Below are 12,735 nucleotides of genomic sequence, written 5' to 3' on the forward strand. Positions count from 1 at the left end.
AGGTGGAGCTAATTATTTCACTTGCGATTCTGTGAGGAGACCTGCAAAACATGCACTGTGTGTGCCCTCGAGGACCGAGTTTGAGAACCTCTGATCTAGTTCATCTCACATGTCAATGACATCTCACATAAGCCAAAATCGTAAGCACACATAGTCCATATCTCAAGAAAAGTTAGCCTAAATCTGTGCTATCTGGGCTCCAGGGAGTTCAGGGGAATTCGCAAGTGAAAATCGGGCATAGCAAGGATCTCACCGTGTGTACACACCCTTAGAGTTGGGTGGGTGATATTGTTTCTGTGCAGGGTAAATACTGGCTGCTTTATTTTTACACTGCAATATAACCCTCTCTGCATGTTACGGCATACTTGCCTACCTGACCCTCTCCATGAGGGAGAAAATGCTCTGTTCCTGGACTTTCCTGGTAATGTATGATTGCCATCACCTGTGGTGAAACACCTTTCTTATCAATTAACTAGCTCACCACAGGTGATGGCAATCATACATTACCAGGAAAGTCCAGGAACAGAGCAATTTCTCCCTCATGGAGAGGGTCAGGTAGGCAAGTATGTGTTACGGTATATCTTCCCCCTAAAGTGCACATGGGGGGTCATTCCGAGTTGTTCGCTCGGTAAATTTCTTCGCATCGCAGCGATTTTCCGCTTAGTGCGCATGCGCAATGTCCGCACTGTGACTGCGCCAAGTAAATTTGCTATGCAGTTAGGAATTTTACTCACGGTTTTTACCTCGTTCTGGTGATCGTAATGTGATTGACAGGAAGTGAGTGTTTCTGGGCGGAAACTGGCCGTTTTATGGGTGTGTGTGAAAAAACGCTACCGTTTCTGGGAAAAACGCGGGAGTGGCTGGAGAAACGGAGGAGTGTCTGGCCGAACGCTGGGTGTGTTTGTGACGTCAAACCAGGAACGACAAGCACTGAACTGATCGCAGATGCCGAGTAAGTCTCGAGTTACTCAGAAACTGCACAGAGATGTCTTATCGCAATATTGCGAATCTTTCGTTCGCAATTTTGATAAGCTAAGATTCACTCCCAGTAGGCGGCGGCTTAGCGTGTGCAAAGCTGCTAAAAGCAGCTTGCGAGCGAACAACTCGGAATGACCCCCATGATTTTGGCCATTAGCTAACAAATTTGCTGCTGCGATCAGGTCTGAATTAGGCCCTAAACCAGTTATGCCCCCAGTGGTTGTGCCCCCTGTACCTGTGCCCCCAGTAGTTGTGCCTCAGTAGCTGTGTCCCCAGTAGTTCTGCCCCCTGTAGCTGGGCCCCCTGTAGTTTTTCCCCATTGTAGTTGTGCCCCCAGTAGTTGTGCCCCCAGTAGTTGTGTCCCCTGTAGCTTTGCCCCCAGTAGCTGTTCCCCCCGTAGTTCAAGTAGTGCCGCTTACAAACACACACAAACCCCCCCCCCCCACACAATACTCACCAACCCCGCTCCTGCTTCCCTACCGCTGCTGCCACTACTGCTCCTCTGTATGGGAGAGTGTCTCTCCCATAGCACCGCACAGACACTAGAGGTCAGTTATGACCTCTAGCGTCTGACAATGGCGCCGGCTGTAGCGGGCACCCACACAGCCCATGGCACCTGCTGCAGCTGGGGAGCGGGATACGAAGAGCAGGTGGGTGGCGGGCGTCTGCGGGGTGACTGTGGCCCTGCTTGCCCGTGCATACAACTGCTCCTGTATACATATATACAGTATAGTTCAGGAAAGGGTATGAGTCAAAAGCTTTTTAATGAGCTTAGAAGCAGGTGGAAGAACTCCGGAGAGTTTGAAACTGTTACTCTTGTGTGTGTCATGCAACTAATTTCAGAACCGAAACACAGTATGCTACTATAGGCCACACCAGTCATAGGGGAAAATTAGACAACTTGCATATTGTGGGCCTGCTTCAGAGATGGACACAGCAGCAATGTGTAAAAAGGCCAATGCTGCAGTAGGCACAGTTGACCGCTGGAACTGCTCAGCCAGGGCCAGGAAATCTGTATCAGAACATGGAGACCCTGTCCTCAGCACTCCCAGAAAAGAAGGGCAACACCCCTCCCCCCCGTTTTCAAGAACATTAGCCTACTTTGCCACTCACCCCCTGACCCCAAATGCCACAGCCTCAGGCTGCTGCTTAGGGAACACTGCATGCGATCACACAGGTTCCTGTTCTGCACATGGGATGTAGTATGGTATGCCGGCGGCCGGGCTCCCGGCGACCAGCATACCGGTGCCGGGAGCCTGACCGCCGGCATACCGACACCGTGGCGAGCACCACGCTGCGGGCACGGTGGCGCGCTATGCGCGCCACACTATTTTATTCTCCCTCCAGGGGGGGTCGTGGGCCCCCACAAGGGAGAATATATGTTGTATGCCGGGTGTCGGGATTCCGGCATTCAGCATACTTACGACCACCCCTGCACATGCATAGTCTCTTCTCTGTAGCAGCTGTCTCGCCTGCAATGGAACTCCTCTATCACAGTACTATGACAGTACCCCTCTCTCTGGCAGTTCCTTCTTTATGGAAGCTCATTTCTCTCCAATCACACTCACTCCTCTGGCAGCCCTCTTCTTCGTACTCACACTCCCGCCTCTGGCGTTCACTCCTCTTTAATCCGTCATCCTCCCTAAGCATTTCTCTTCTATGTAATCTTTCTCCGTCATTGGGCAGTGCATCCTTTCAAAATATGTTCTTCTTCTGCAGCAGCTCTCTCATGCCTATGTCTACTGCAATAGTGCCTTTCCTTTCTCAGTTACACTATCCACTGTAGGGTAACCAGTTAGATTCCCAGCTGTCGGGAGCCCGGCTGTCAGAATTCTGACCGAGACCCCCCCCCCCCCCCCGTGGGGGAATAAATCGATAAATTAGGCCTGAAGCATGGCGAGCGCACCGAGCCCACGAGGGGACATGTAACACTCTAAGATGGATATCCTATTAACTTGGATTTATGGGGATATTTGTGGCTATATAGGTACCATCACCCATTTACTGGAGACAACCTGGGTGAGACACCTACATTTTCCCTAAAAGGAACCCTCACTTCTCACTAGCTAGCACAGTGCAGCTGAAAGGGTTAACAGCTTCTCCTTGCCTAGGTTGCAAGGAAACACCAGCAAACAAAGGACAGCAACATGTGGAGCACTAGGACCCAGGTGCAGACCTGCAGAGCAGGAGGAATCGAAGCTGCTGATTGGGTGGTGCAGAGGGGGAAGAGTAGGAGGAGGAGTTACCTCCTGAGGTGATTGCTGAGGATTCTCCTGAAGTGACAGGGAGAGAGACGCTGTGAGGAGTGGTGCTCTGAGGTACCAGCACGGAGAGTGTTGCTGCGCTGAGGTGATGCTGAGGAGACATGCTGTGGAGAGCGGAGCCGCTGCTGAGGAGAGCTGCCGGATAAGCCAGAGCCACAGAAGCTGCACTGCAGCAAGGGGAGACCAGCATCAGGGACAATCCCACTGGTAGAGAGCTGGGGACCCGCCGAGCACTGCCACCACTGACAGGTATTTACCCCAGCCAGCACCCTCCAACAAGAGACATTATACAACGCTGAGCAGGCTTTAGAGGAGGTAGAGAAAGATTGAGTTGATCCCTGTAGTGCAGTGAGACTTCTGAGTGCTTCAGCCAGTAAAAGTCGCAGTCTAAACCCAAGTTAACCGCAAGTTACCTCATGAGAGTGAGTTAGGCACACTAAAGACACCCTCAGTTAAAGAGGGAGTTGCCTTTCCTCAGACAAGATCCCAACCATAGAGATAGAGAAACTCAGCATAGAGATCCACTGCAGTACAGCGCACAAAGTACAGGAGGCTTGCTGATAGAAGTAACTGTGCTCTGATAAATTAATCTGCTTCCTCATTTCTGCAATTACCTGAGTGCCTGCATGTTTGACCCTGATTGCTTTATTACTTCACCTTTGCTTGGTATTTAACTGAAGACTGCTACAATGCTTATTTGTAGGCGGAGCTGTGTCATGAGCTGCATTTCCTATAGACTGCCAAATTCTGTCAGCTGGCTTTTGTGAAACACATTTGCCTGCAATCTTTTACCTTGTGCACTGGAACGGAACCCTGCTACCTACATTGCCAGCTTTGCCTCAATCCTTCTGTTCTGCTTAGAAACTGCTCTTGCTAATATTTTTATTATGCATGCTTCCCTTTATTGACTGAGCACTGTTAGGAATCCGCATGCCTACTTTCACTGAACTGCTGACCCTATGATGTATTTTTGCTGTCTGAACCTCAGCATTTCAGAACTGGGCTATTGTCTGTGATATATCAGCTAACTTCAGGTTCGCTATAAACTGAGTGTATGCTTAGGTAAAAGCAGATTATAGGTACCACTAGGGTTAGACCGCCCAGTGTGAGCATAATGGAAGATTGCAAGCTACCAGTTTAGTAATGCTTATATACATGGTATACTGATTTGTTTGATTAGAAGGTGACCTAGTCTTACTGTTCGCGACAGTACCGTACCTCTTTATATGTATTATTTTTATTTATATGTGAAATGTTTGCCTTTGATAAATTGATCTCCCAGTGGTGACCAGTTGTTCCTGAATAATAAATCTTTCTGTCTCCGTCCTAACGCGTGGGGACCATAGTATTGGGTCCTCTGGGGTTGGGGTTCCTCGTTCCTCTGCCTAGGGTTCTAGCAGTGAGGTCCGGTTAGAGAGGTGACTCCAGGCAAAGAATCCAAGTACGTCCACCTGCACAACACATCCTCGGTACTTACCTGTTACAGACATACTGCACTCGCCATCGGGGATCCCACCTGTCAGGATTCCGGCGTCGGTCTTATGACCACCCGACCGTCGGGATCCCATTCTGAATCCCTCTCTAGTATCTACTATATATAGTTTATGTGGATTATCAAGTAGCAGTAATATGAGGCAGTCTATCTTTAAGAATCCATCAGCACAGAAGTACATGTGTTGTGACCAGTTATTAGAGAATGAGGTATAGCAGAGGAACAGCCGTGGGGAGATTATGTCTGTATCTACCTGTAGTGATGCAAGTATTAACCACCAAGAAATAAAATACATAATCATCATACTTAATGCTCAATTGCTGTAAGGAAAGGAACATCCTCTCTATTTGCAATTGCATATCCTTGTTTGCTAGCAGATCTGTGCTTTTCTCACCAAAAATGCTTCCTTGTGATTGGCTCTGATGGAAACGGTGGGATGTGTAATCTTCACTGGTTGGGCTGTACAATGCCAGCCTCCTGCCAGTAGCTCTACTTTCATGCTTGGTGGCAATTCAATGCAGGCTCCCAAATCTATATCCAAATCTCTGGAGGCTATACAGTGCAGATCCTATAATGTTTGGTGGCTAAACAATGTAGGCCCCTGAAATGTTTGTGAGTTATAAATTCAGACATCCAAACAGCTAGTAGAAATGTGTGCTAGACCATTTTTGCTGGATTTGGCCCTGATTCATTGTCCAGCTTTGGATTGCAGTCCCTCTGTCTCCTTGCCGCATGCGTGTACCGGTGCTGCAGCGAGTGACAGGAGCCTCCTAACTGTCCCCCCCCATTGTGAGACACTGCGGCCTACGGGTGGGACACCAGGACAGTCCCAAAAAATTAGGACCGTCCCGCGAAAATTGAGAGAGTTGGGAGGTATAACATTCTATTAATTCACTAAAATTAACTGCGACTCATGGTAGGCTGCTCAACTGTCTGCAAAGTAGTTACTTATAGTCATAATAATGCAAACTGCATTTTGAAACACCACATACTTCAATAAGCACTGGGTTAGCAGAGGTGTAATAATGCAATGTGATTTGCAACAAATACTAAGTGGGGCAGATGTATTAAGACTGGTAAAGTGATAAAGCAGTGATAAGTGGAAGGTGATAAAGAACCAGCCAGTCAGCTCCTAACTATCATTTTTCAAGCCCGTAATGATTGGCTGGTGCGACTTCCACTTATCATTGCTTTACCACTTCTCTAGGCTTAATACATCAGTGACAGTCGCAAATCGCATTGTATTAGGGTTACCACCTCATCTTTTTAATTCTGGACACATATCAATTATACAGGTTCTGTGGCTGATTAAAACCAGGTGAAATGGAGTCTTGAAATCAGCCAGCTACAGAACCTGTGTAATTAATATGTGTCCAGAATTAAAGGTATGAGGTGGTAACCCTACATTACATTATCACACTTCTATACTGTACACTTTGCTCCTGGAAACCAGTTATGAGAAAATGGGTAACAATTAAATAGGGTCGATGATGTATTGCTAGCAGAGATTTTAGGTTATGCATATCATTGGCACAAGTAATATTACTGAGATATACTAAATACACTGAAGTACTAAATACATGACTAATATTAAGGAGGTCTTAATTCCTAGATGAAGGTTTGATTCTCAAGAACATAAAGGGAAAAAAATGCTAGTGGCGCTACCAGTGGAACCTCCGCAGTAGTTTGAGGAGAGTGTCAGTTGCAAAACTCAAAAAAGTATGAGATGCCAACCAGCTAAAAAAAAGTTATATAATGGACCAGACTAGTTTAAAAAATCCTCAGAAAAAGGCATCAAACGTATTAGAAGCAATTTCTCTGGACATATTTACCTCTATTTCTTCTTAGACAATGGAAACTTTGGAAACATATTTGCATCACCAGCCAGGGTTATCTTTCAAATACTATATGCATGACTATATGCTATATGACTTTTGCTAAGGTGATCATGTAAGACCCAATTAGTCCCAGCCTGTCCATTCTTTTTTTTTTTTTACGTATTTATGAATATTTTCATTATAATCAAATGTAATATTAAATGTGTAATATAATTTTTTTATAATAATCTGGCTCTTTAAACAGTATATGATTTTAGAGTTGGTTGCCACCCAGTCACCTATTAGCTATTAGTGCTATTTCTTTTCTATAATATAGTCTATTCTCAGGAATATTTTTCAGTTCACACAATTGTTGCCTTTCTTTTCTGTAGGCCAAAATGCATTTTAAAGAGTATCACTGCCCTTGATTCATTGCTTTTGGAACAGTAAATAAAAGTTTACTGAAATGCGAAATGTATTTTCTTAACATCTTGACATCTAGAAAACGCTGATATTTAAATATATATTTTCAGAACATTAGTGACCTATTCACTATACAATTATCTGTCTAATCTGGCTGGTTGGAATGAAAATCTGGTACAGAGTGGAAGCAAATGCCAATTGACAATTTGCTCCCAATCTGGAAAATGGACAAAAACAGTCGTTCAGACAAATTGGTAAAATCTATTTGCTTTAATTATTTTTGTTAATTTTCCAGTGTTTGGGAGCAATTGATGGTTTGTCACTTGTTCCCATACATGCTAGATTTTCAGTCCAATCAGCGAGATTGGGCAGATAGTTTAGTGTGTACAGTACCTAGCTTAAAGGCCTGCATACATCAGCAATCAATTAGAGTTTTGCAGGCATTGTGTAACTAAATCTGCAGTGTATGGGGTTCACAGATCGCAGATTCCAACCAAAAAGTGATTGGGATTGGCAAATCAGGTTGTCCAACATGTTGGATTTCCATACCTCCCAACATGACCCTATCCAGGAGGGACACAATGCTCTGCTTCTGGACTTTCCTCTTAATGTATGATTGCCGACACCTGTGCTGAACAGGTTAATGGCTAAGAAAGGTGTTTCAGCACAAGCGATGGCAATCATGCAGTAAGAGGGAAGTCCAGGAGCAGAGCATTCTGTCCCTCCTGGAGAGGGTCATGTTGGGAGGTATGGATTTCACAGATCAATTGGGGCTGTAGATTGCTGGTGTATGGTAACAGTCAGCAGATTTGCAGACCGTTTCTAGTAAACTGATGAGCATTTTTCAGATTGGCAGATCTGTATTTGCTGAAAATGATCTGCAAATCACTGAAAAATATTTGTAATGAATGAGCTCAGATTGGTGGATTGGGGAGTCTTTAAATCTGGGAAAAAATCTCAGAATCTGCAAATTGTTTTTTTTGGGATTGGTGATGCATGGGGGCCTTAAGGGCCTAATTCAGACCTGATTGTAGCAGCAAATTTGTTAGCCAATGGGCAAAACCATGTGCACTGCACAGGTGGGGCATATATAACATTTGCAGAGAGAGTTAGGGTGTGTACACACGGTGAGATATTTTCTTTCGGTTTTGACTATATAGTCAAAATCGCAAGAAAAGTTAGTGCATATCGCAATGTGAAAGTCACCTTGCGATCCCGATTCGATCCCGATGCGCGGTCCCGCCAGGTCAATATCGCAAGAAAAGATAGACTGTGCAGGCAAGTCAATCCTTGCTAGATCGGTGTACTATCTAGTTCAGAGGTTCTCAAACTCGGTCCTCGGGGGCACACACAGTGCATGTTTTGCAGGTAACCCAGCAGGTGCACAGGTGTATTAATTACTCACTGACACATTTTAAAAGGTCCACAGGTGGAGCTAATTATTTCACTTGCGATTCTGTGAGGAGACCTGCAAAACATGCACTGTGTGTGCCCTCGAGGACCGAGTTTGAGAACCTCTGATCTAGTTCATCTCACATGTCAATGACATCTCACATAAGCCAAAATCGTAAGCACACATAGTCCATATCTCAAGAAAAGTTAGCCTAAATCTGTGCTATCTGGGCTCCAGGGAGTTCAGGGGAATTCGCAAGTGAAAATCGGGCATAGCAAGGATCTCACCGTGTGTACACACCCTTAGAGTTGGGTGGGTGATATTGTTTCTGTGCAGGGTAAATACTGGCTGCTTTATTTTTACACTGCAATATAACCCTCTCTGCATGTTACGGCATACTTGCCTACCTGACCCTCTCCATGAGGGAGAAAATGCTCTGTTCCTGGACTTTCCTGGTAATGTATGATTGCCATCACCTGTGGTGAAACACCTTTCTTATCAATTAACTAGCTCACCACAGGTGATGGCAATCATACATTACCAGGAAAGTCCAGGAACAGAGCAATTTCTCCCTCATGGAGAGGGTCAGGTAGGCAAGTATGTGTTACGGTATATCTTCCCCCTAAAGTGCACATGGGGGGTCATTCCGAGTTGTTCGCTCGGTAAATTTCTTCGCATCGCAGCGATTTTCCGCTTAGTGCGCATGCGCAATGTCCGCACTGTGACTGCGCCAAGTAAATTTGCTATGCAGTTAGGAATTTTACTCACGGTTTTTACCTCGTTCTGGTGATCGTAATGTGATTGACAGGAAGTGAGTGTTTCTGGGCGGAAACTGGCCGTTTTATGGGTGTGTGTGAAAAAACGCTACCGTTTCTGGGAAAAACGCGGGAGTGGCTGGAGAAACGGAGGAGTGTCTGGCCGAACGCTGGGTGTGTTTGTGACGTCAAACCAGGAACGACAAGCACTGAACTGATCGCAGATGCCGAGTAAGTCTCGAGTTACTCAGAAACTGCACAGAGATGTCTTATCGCAATATTGCGAATCTTTCGTTCGCAATTTTGATAAGCTAAGATTCACTCCCAGTAGGCGGCGGCTTAGCGTGTGCAAAGCTGCTAAAAGCAGCTTGCGAGCGAACAACTCGGAATGACCCCCATGATTTTGGCCATTAGCTAACAAATTTGCTGCTGCGATCAGGTCTGAATTAGGCCCTAAATCCCTCATCAAATGCATGGAAGTGCACACCCTCACCCACTAAAGCTGGTACAAATACTTATAGCTTTGAATTAATAAAACTTTTGTGCTACAATAAAGAATTTAAAGACAGAGGCATTTTAAAAAGCATCAAATACTAGTATTACATTCCTGGTAACTCAGACATGAAAGACAACGGTTATTTGCTTGAAAATAATATGCATACACGTATATAAATACACACAACCAGATTACTGTCTGGTACACAAAATGCTAAATTTTATTATGCAAAGGAAAATAAAATCAAATTGAATGAGGGCAGAATGAGAAATTCCCAGACAGTCACCTGCTTTATTTCACGCCTGAGCGGCCAGTGCAGTCCAACTCGGTTATCAATATCACTCCTTCACAGTTACTGACAGTGCTGCTGTGTGTTCATCGCTGCAATATGAGGTTAATAACACCTTTGCTTGAGCTGGAATTACCTCCCGGGATGAGGAATGCAATAAACACAAAACCAATGCTGTTATAGCTGAGGAAAACACTCTTGCTCTAGGAAATATGTGTTTAAATCAACTGCAAGTCTGAGCACATCTCAGTAAGATGCACTTTTATACATAGATCCTCTGATATATTGGGGTTGACAGGCTGTAATTAAACAATTATTTTAAAAACATATAGATGTGGGCATACTGTAGTGTTACATGGGCATACTGTAGTACTTTCATTTCCCAAAACTTACTGGTAGGTTAATTGTAGTACTCTGGCAAAATTAACCCTAATGTGTATGTGTTAGAGATGAGCGGGTTCGGTTCCCTGAGAACTGACCCCCCCCTGAACTTCCCTACCCGAGCCCGGATCCTAGCCCGGCTTGGGTTTTCCCGCCTGACTCGGAAACCAGAACAAGGCAAAACATCATCATCCCACTGTCGGATTCACGCGTGTTTTGGATTCCATATAAGGAGCCGCGCGCCGCCGCCATTTTCACTCCAGTCCCGGAGAGTATAACGAGAGGATGTGTCTCCATCCTCGGTGTCTGTGCAGGAGGGAAAGTGAGGTGGTGACTCCAGTGCTGTCTTGTGCTGCTCAGTCGAGTGTAGTGTCTTATGCTGCATCAGTCCAGTCACAGTGGTGGTGTCCTCTGCTGTCATATGTCCAGTGCTGCTATATAAGTCCAGTCCAGTGGTGCTGTGTTGTGCTGCATCAGTCCAGTGGTGGTGTCTTGTGCTGCATCAATCTGGTCACAGTGGTGGTGTCCTCTGCTACCATATGTCCAGTGCTGCTGTATAAATCCAGTCCAGTGGTGCTGTGTTGTGCTGCATCAGTCCAGTGGTGGTGTCTTGTGCTGCATCAATCTGGTCACAGTGGTGGTGTCCTCTGCTACCATATGTCCAGTGCTGCTGTATATGTCCAGTCCAGTGGTGCTGTGTTGTGCTGTAACAGTAAAGTGGTGGTGTCCCTGTGCTTCTGTATAAGTCCATTGGTACTGCCATATAAGTCCAGTGATACTGCTGTATATGTCATAGAAACATAGAATTTGTCGGTAGATAAGAGCCACTTGGCCCATCTAGTCTGCCCCTTTTTTTTTTTCTTTTATATTATTTTTATCTCTAACCTTATTTGATCCTTATTTCTTTGTAAGGATATCATTATGTCTATCCCATGCATGTTTAAATTGCTCTACTGTCTTAGCCTCTACCACCTCTGATGGGAGGCTATTCCACTTGTCCACTACCCTTTCTGTGAAATAATTTTTCTGCAAATTTCCCCTGAACCTCCCCCCCCCTCCAGCCTCAGTGCCTGTCCTCGTGTCCTATTGCTTCTCTTCATTTGGAGAATGTTTCCCTCCTGGACTTTGTTAAAACCCTTGCTATATTTGAAAGTTTCTATCATGTCCCTCCTTTCCCTTCTCTGCTCCAAACTATACATATTAAGATTTCTTAGTCTTTCTGGGTATGTTTTGTGATGTAGGCCATGCACCATTTTAGTTACCCTCCTTTGTACAGTTTCTAATGTATTAATATCCTTTTGAAGATATGGCCTCCAGAACTGAATACAGTATTCTAGATGAGGCCGTACCAATGACCTATACAGTGGCATTATTACTTCTTTCTTTCTGCTGCTGATTCCTCTCCCACTGCAGCCAAGCATCTGACTAGCCTTCCTCATTGCCTTGTTACATTGCTTACCTGCCTTTAAGTCATCTGAAATAGTGACTCCTAGATCCCTTTCCTCCTCAGTAGTTTCCAGTATAGTGCCATTAATACTATATTTAGCTTTAGGATTTTTGAGACCCAAGTGCATGATTTTGCATTTTTTGGCATTAAACTGTAATTGCCAGATTCTTGACCATTCCTCTAGTCTACCTAGATCCTCAATCATTTGTTTTACCCCACCTGGTGTGTCTACCCTGTTGCATACATTTGTGTCATCTGCAAAAAGGCATGCTTTCCCTTTAATGCCATTTGCAATGTCACCAATAAAGATATTAAAAAGCACTGGTCCAAGTACAGATCCCTGGGGTACTCCACTGGTAACATTTCCCTCCTGTGAATGCACTCCATTTACCACAACTCTCTGTTTTCTATCCTTCAACCAAGATCTTATCCATTCAATAATCCTAATATCCAATCCCAAACTTTCAAGTGTATTTAGCAGTCTGCGATGTGGAACAGTGTCAAAAGCCTTACTAAAGTCTAGATAAGCTATATCCATGGCTCCACCTTTATCCATCACTTTAGTCACACAATCAAAAAAGTCAATAAGATTTGTTTGACATGATCTCCCCCCAGTGAATCCATGCTGTTTGGGATCCTGTAAATTGCCGGATTTGAGATAATCTACAACTCTTTCTTTTAAGAGTGTTTCCATCAATTTCCCTACTACTGATGTAAGACTCACTGGTCTGTAGTTGTTTGCCTCTTCCTTGCTTCCACTTTTGTGCAGTGGGACTACGTTTGCTCTTTTCCAGTCCTCTGGAATTACTCCTGTAGCTAATGACTGGTTGAATAATTCTGTCAATGGTGCTACCAGCACCTCTTTAAGTTCTTTTAGTATCCTTGGATGTATCCCATCTGGCCCCATAGAGTTGTCCACTTTCAGCTTTGAGAGTTCTGTTAGGACCTTCTCCTCTGTAAATGTACTTGTTTAATTTTCCTGAATATCCCTGCAACTTAA

The sequence above is a fragment of the Pseudophryne corroboree genome, chromosome 3 (genome assembly GCF_028390025.1).
Source record: "Pseudophryne corroboree isolate aPseCor3 chromosome 3, aPseCor3.hap2, whole genome shotgun sequence".
NCBI classification, from domain to species: Eukaryota; Metazoa; Chordata; class Amphibia; order Anura; family Myobatrachidae; genus Pseudophryne; species Pseudophryne corroboree.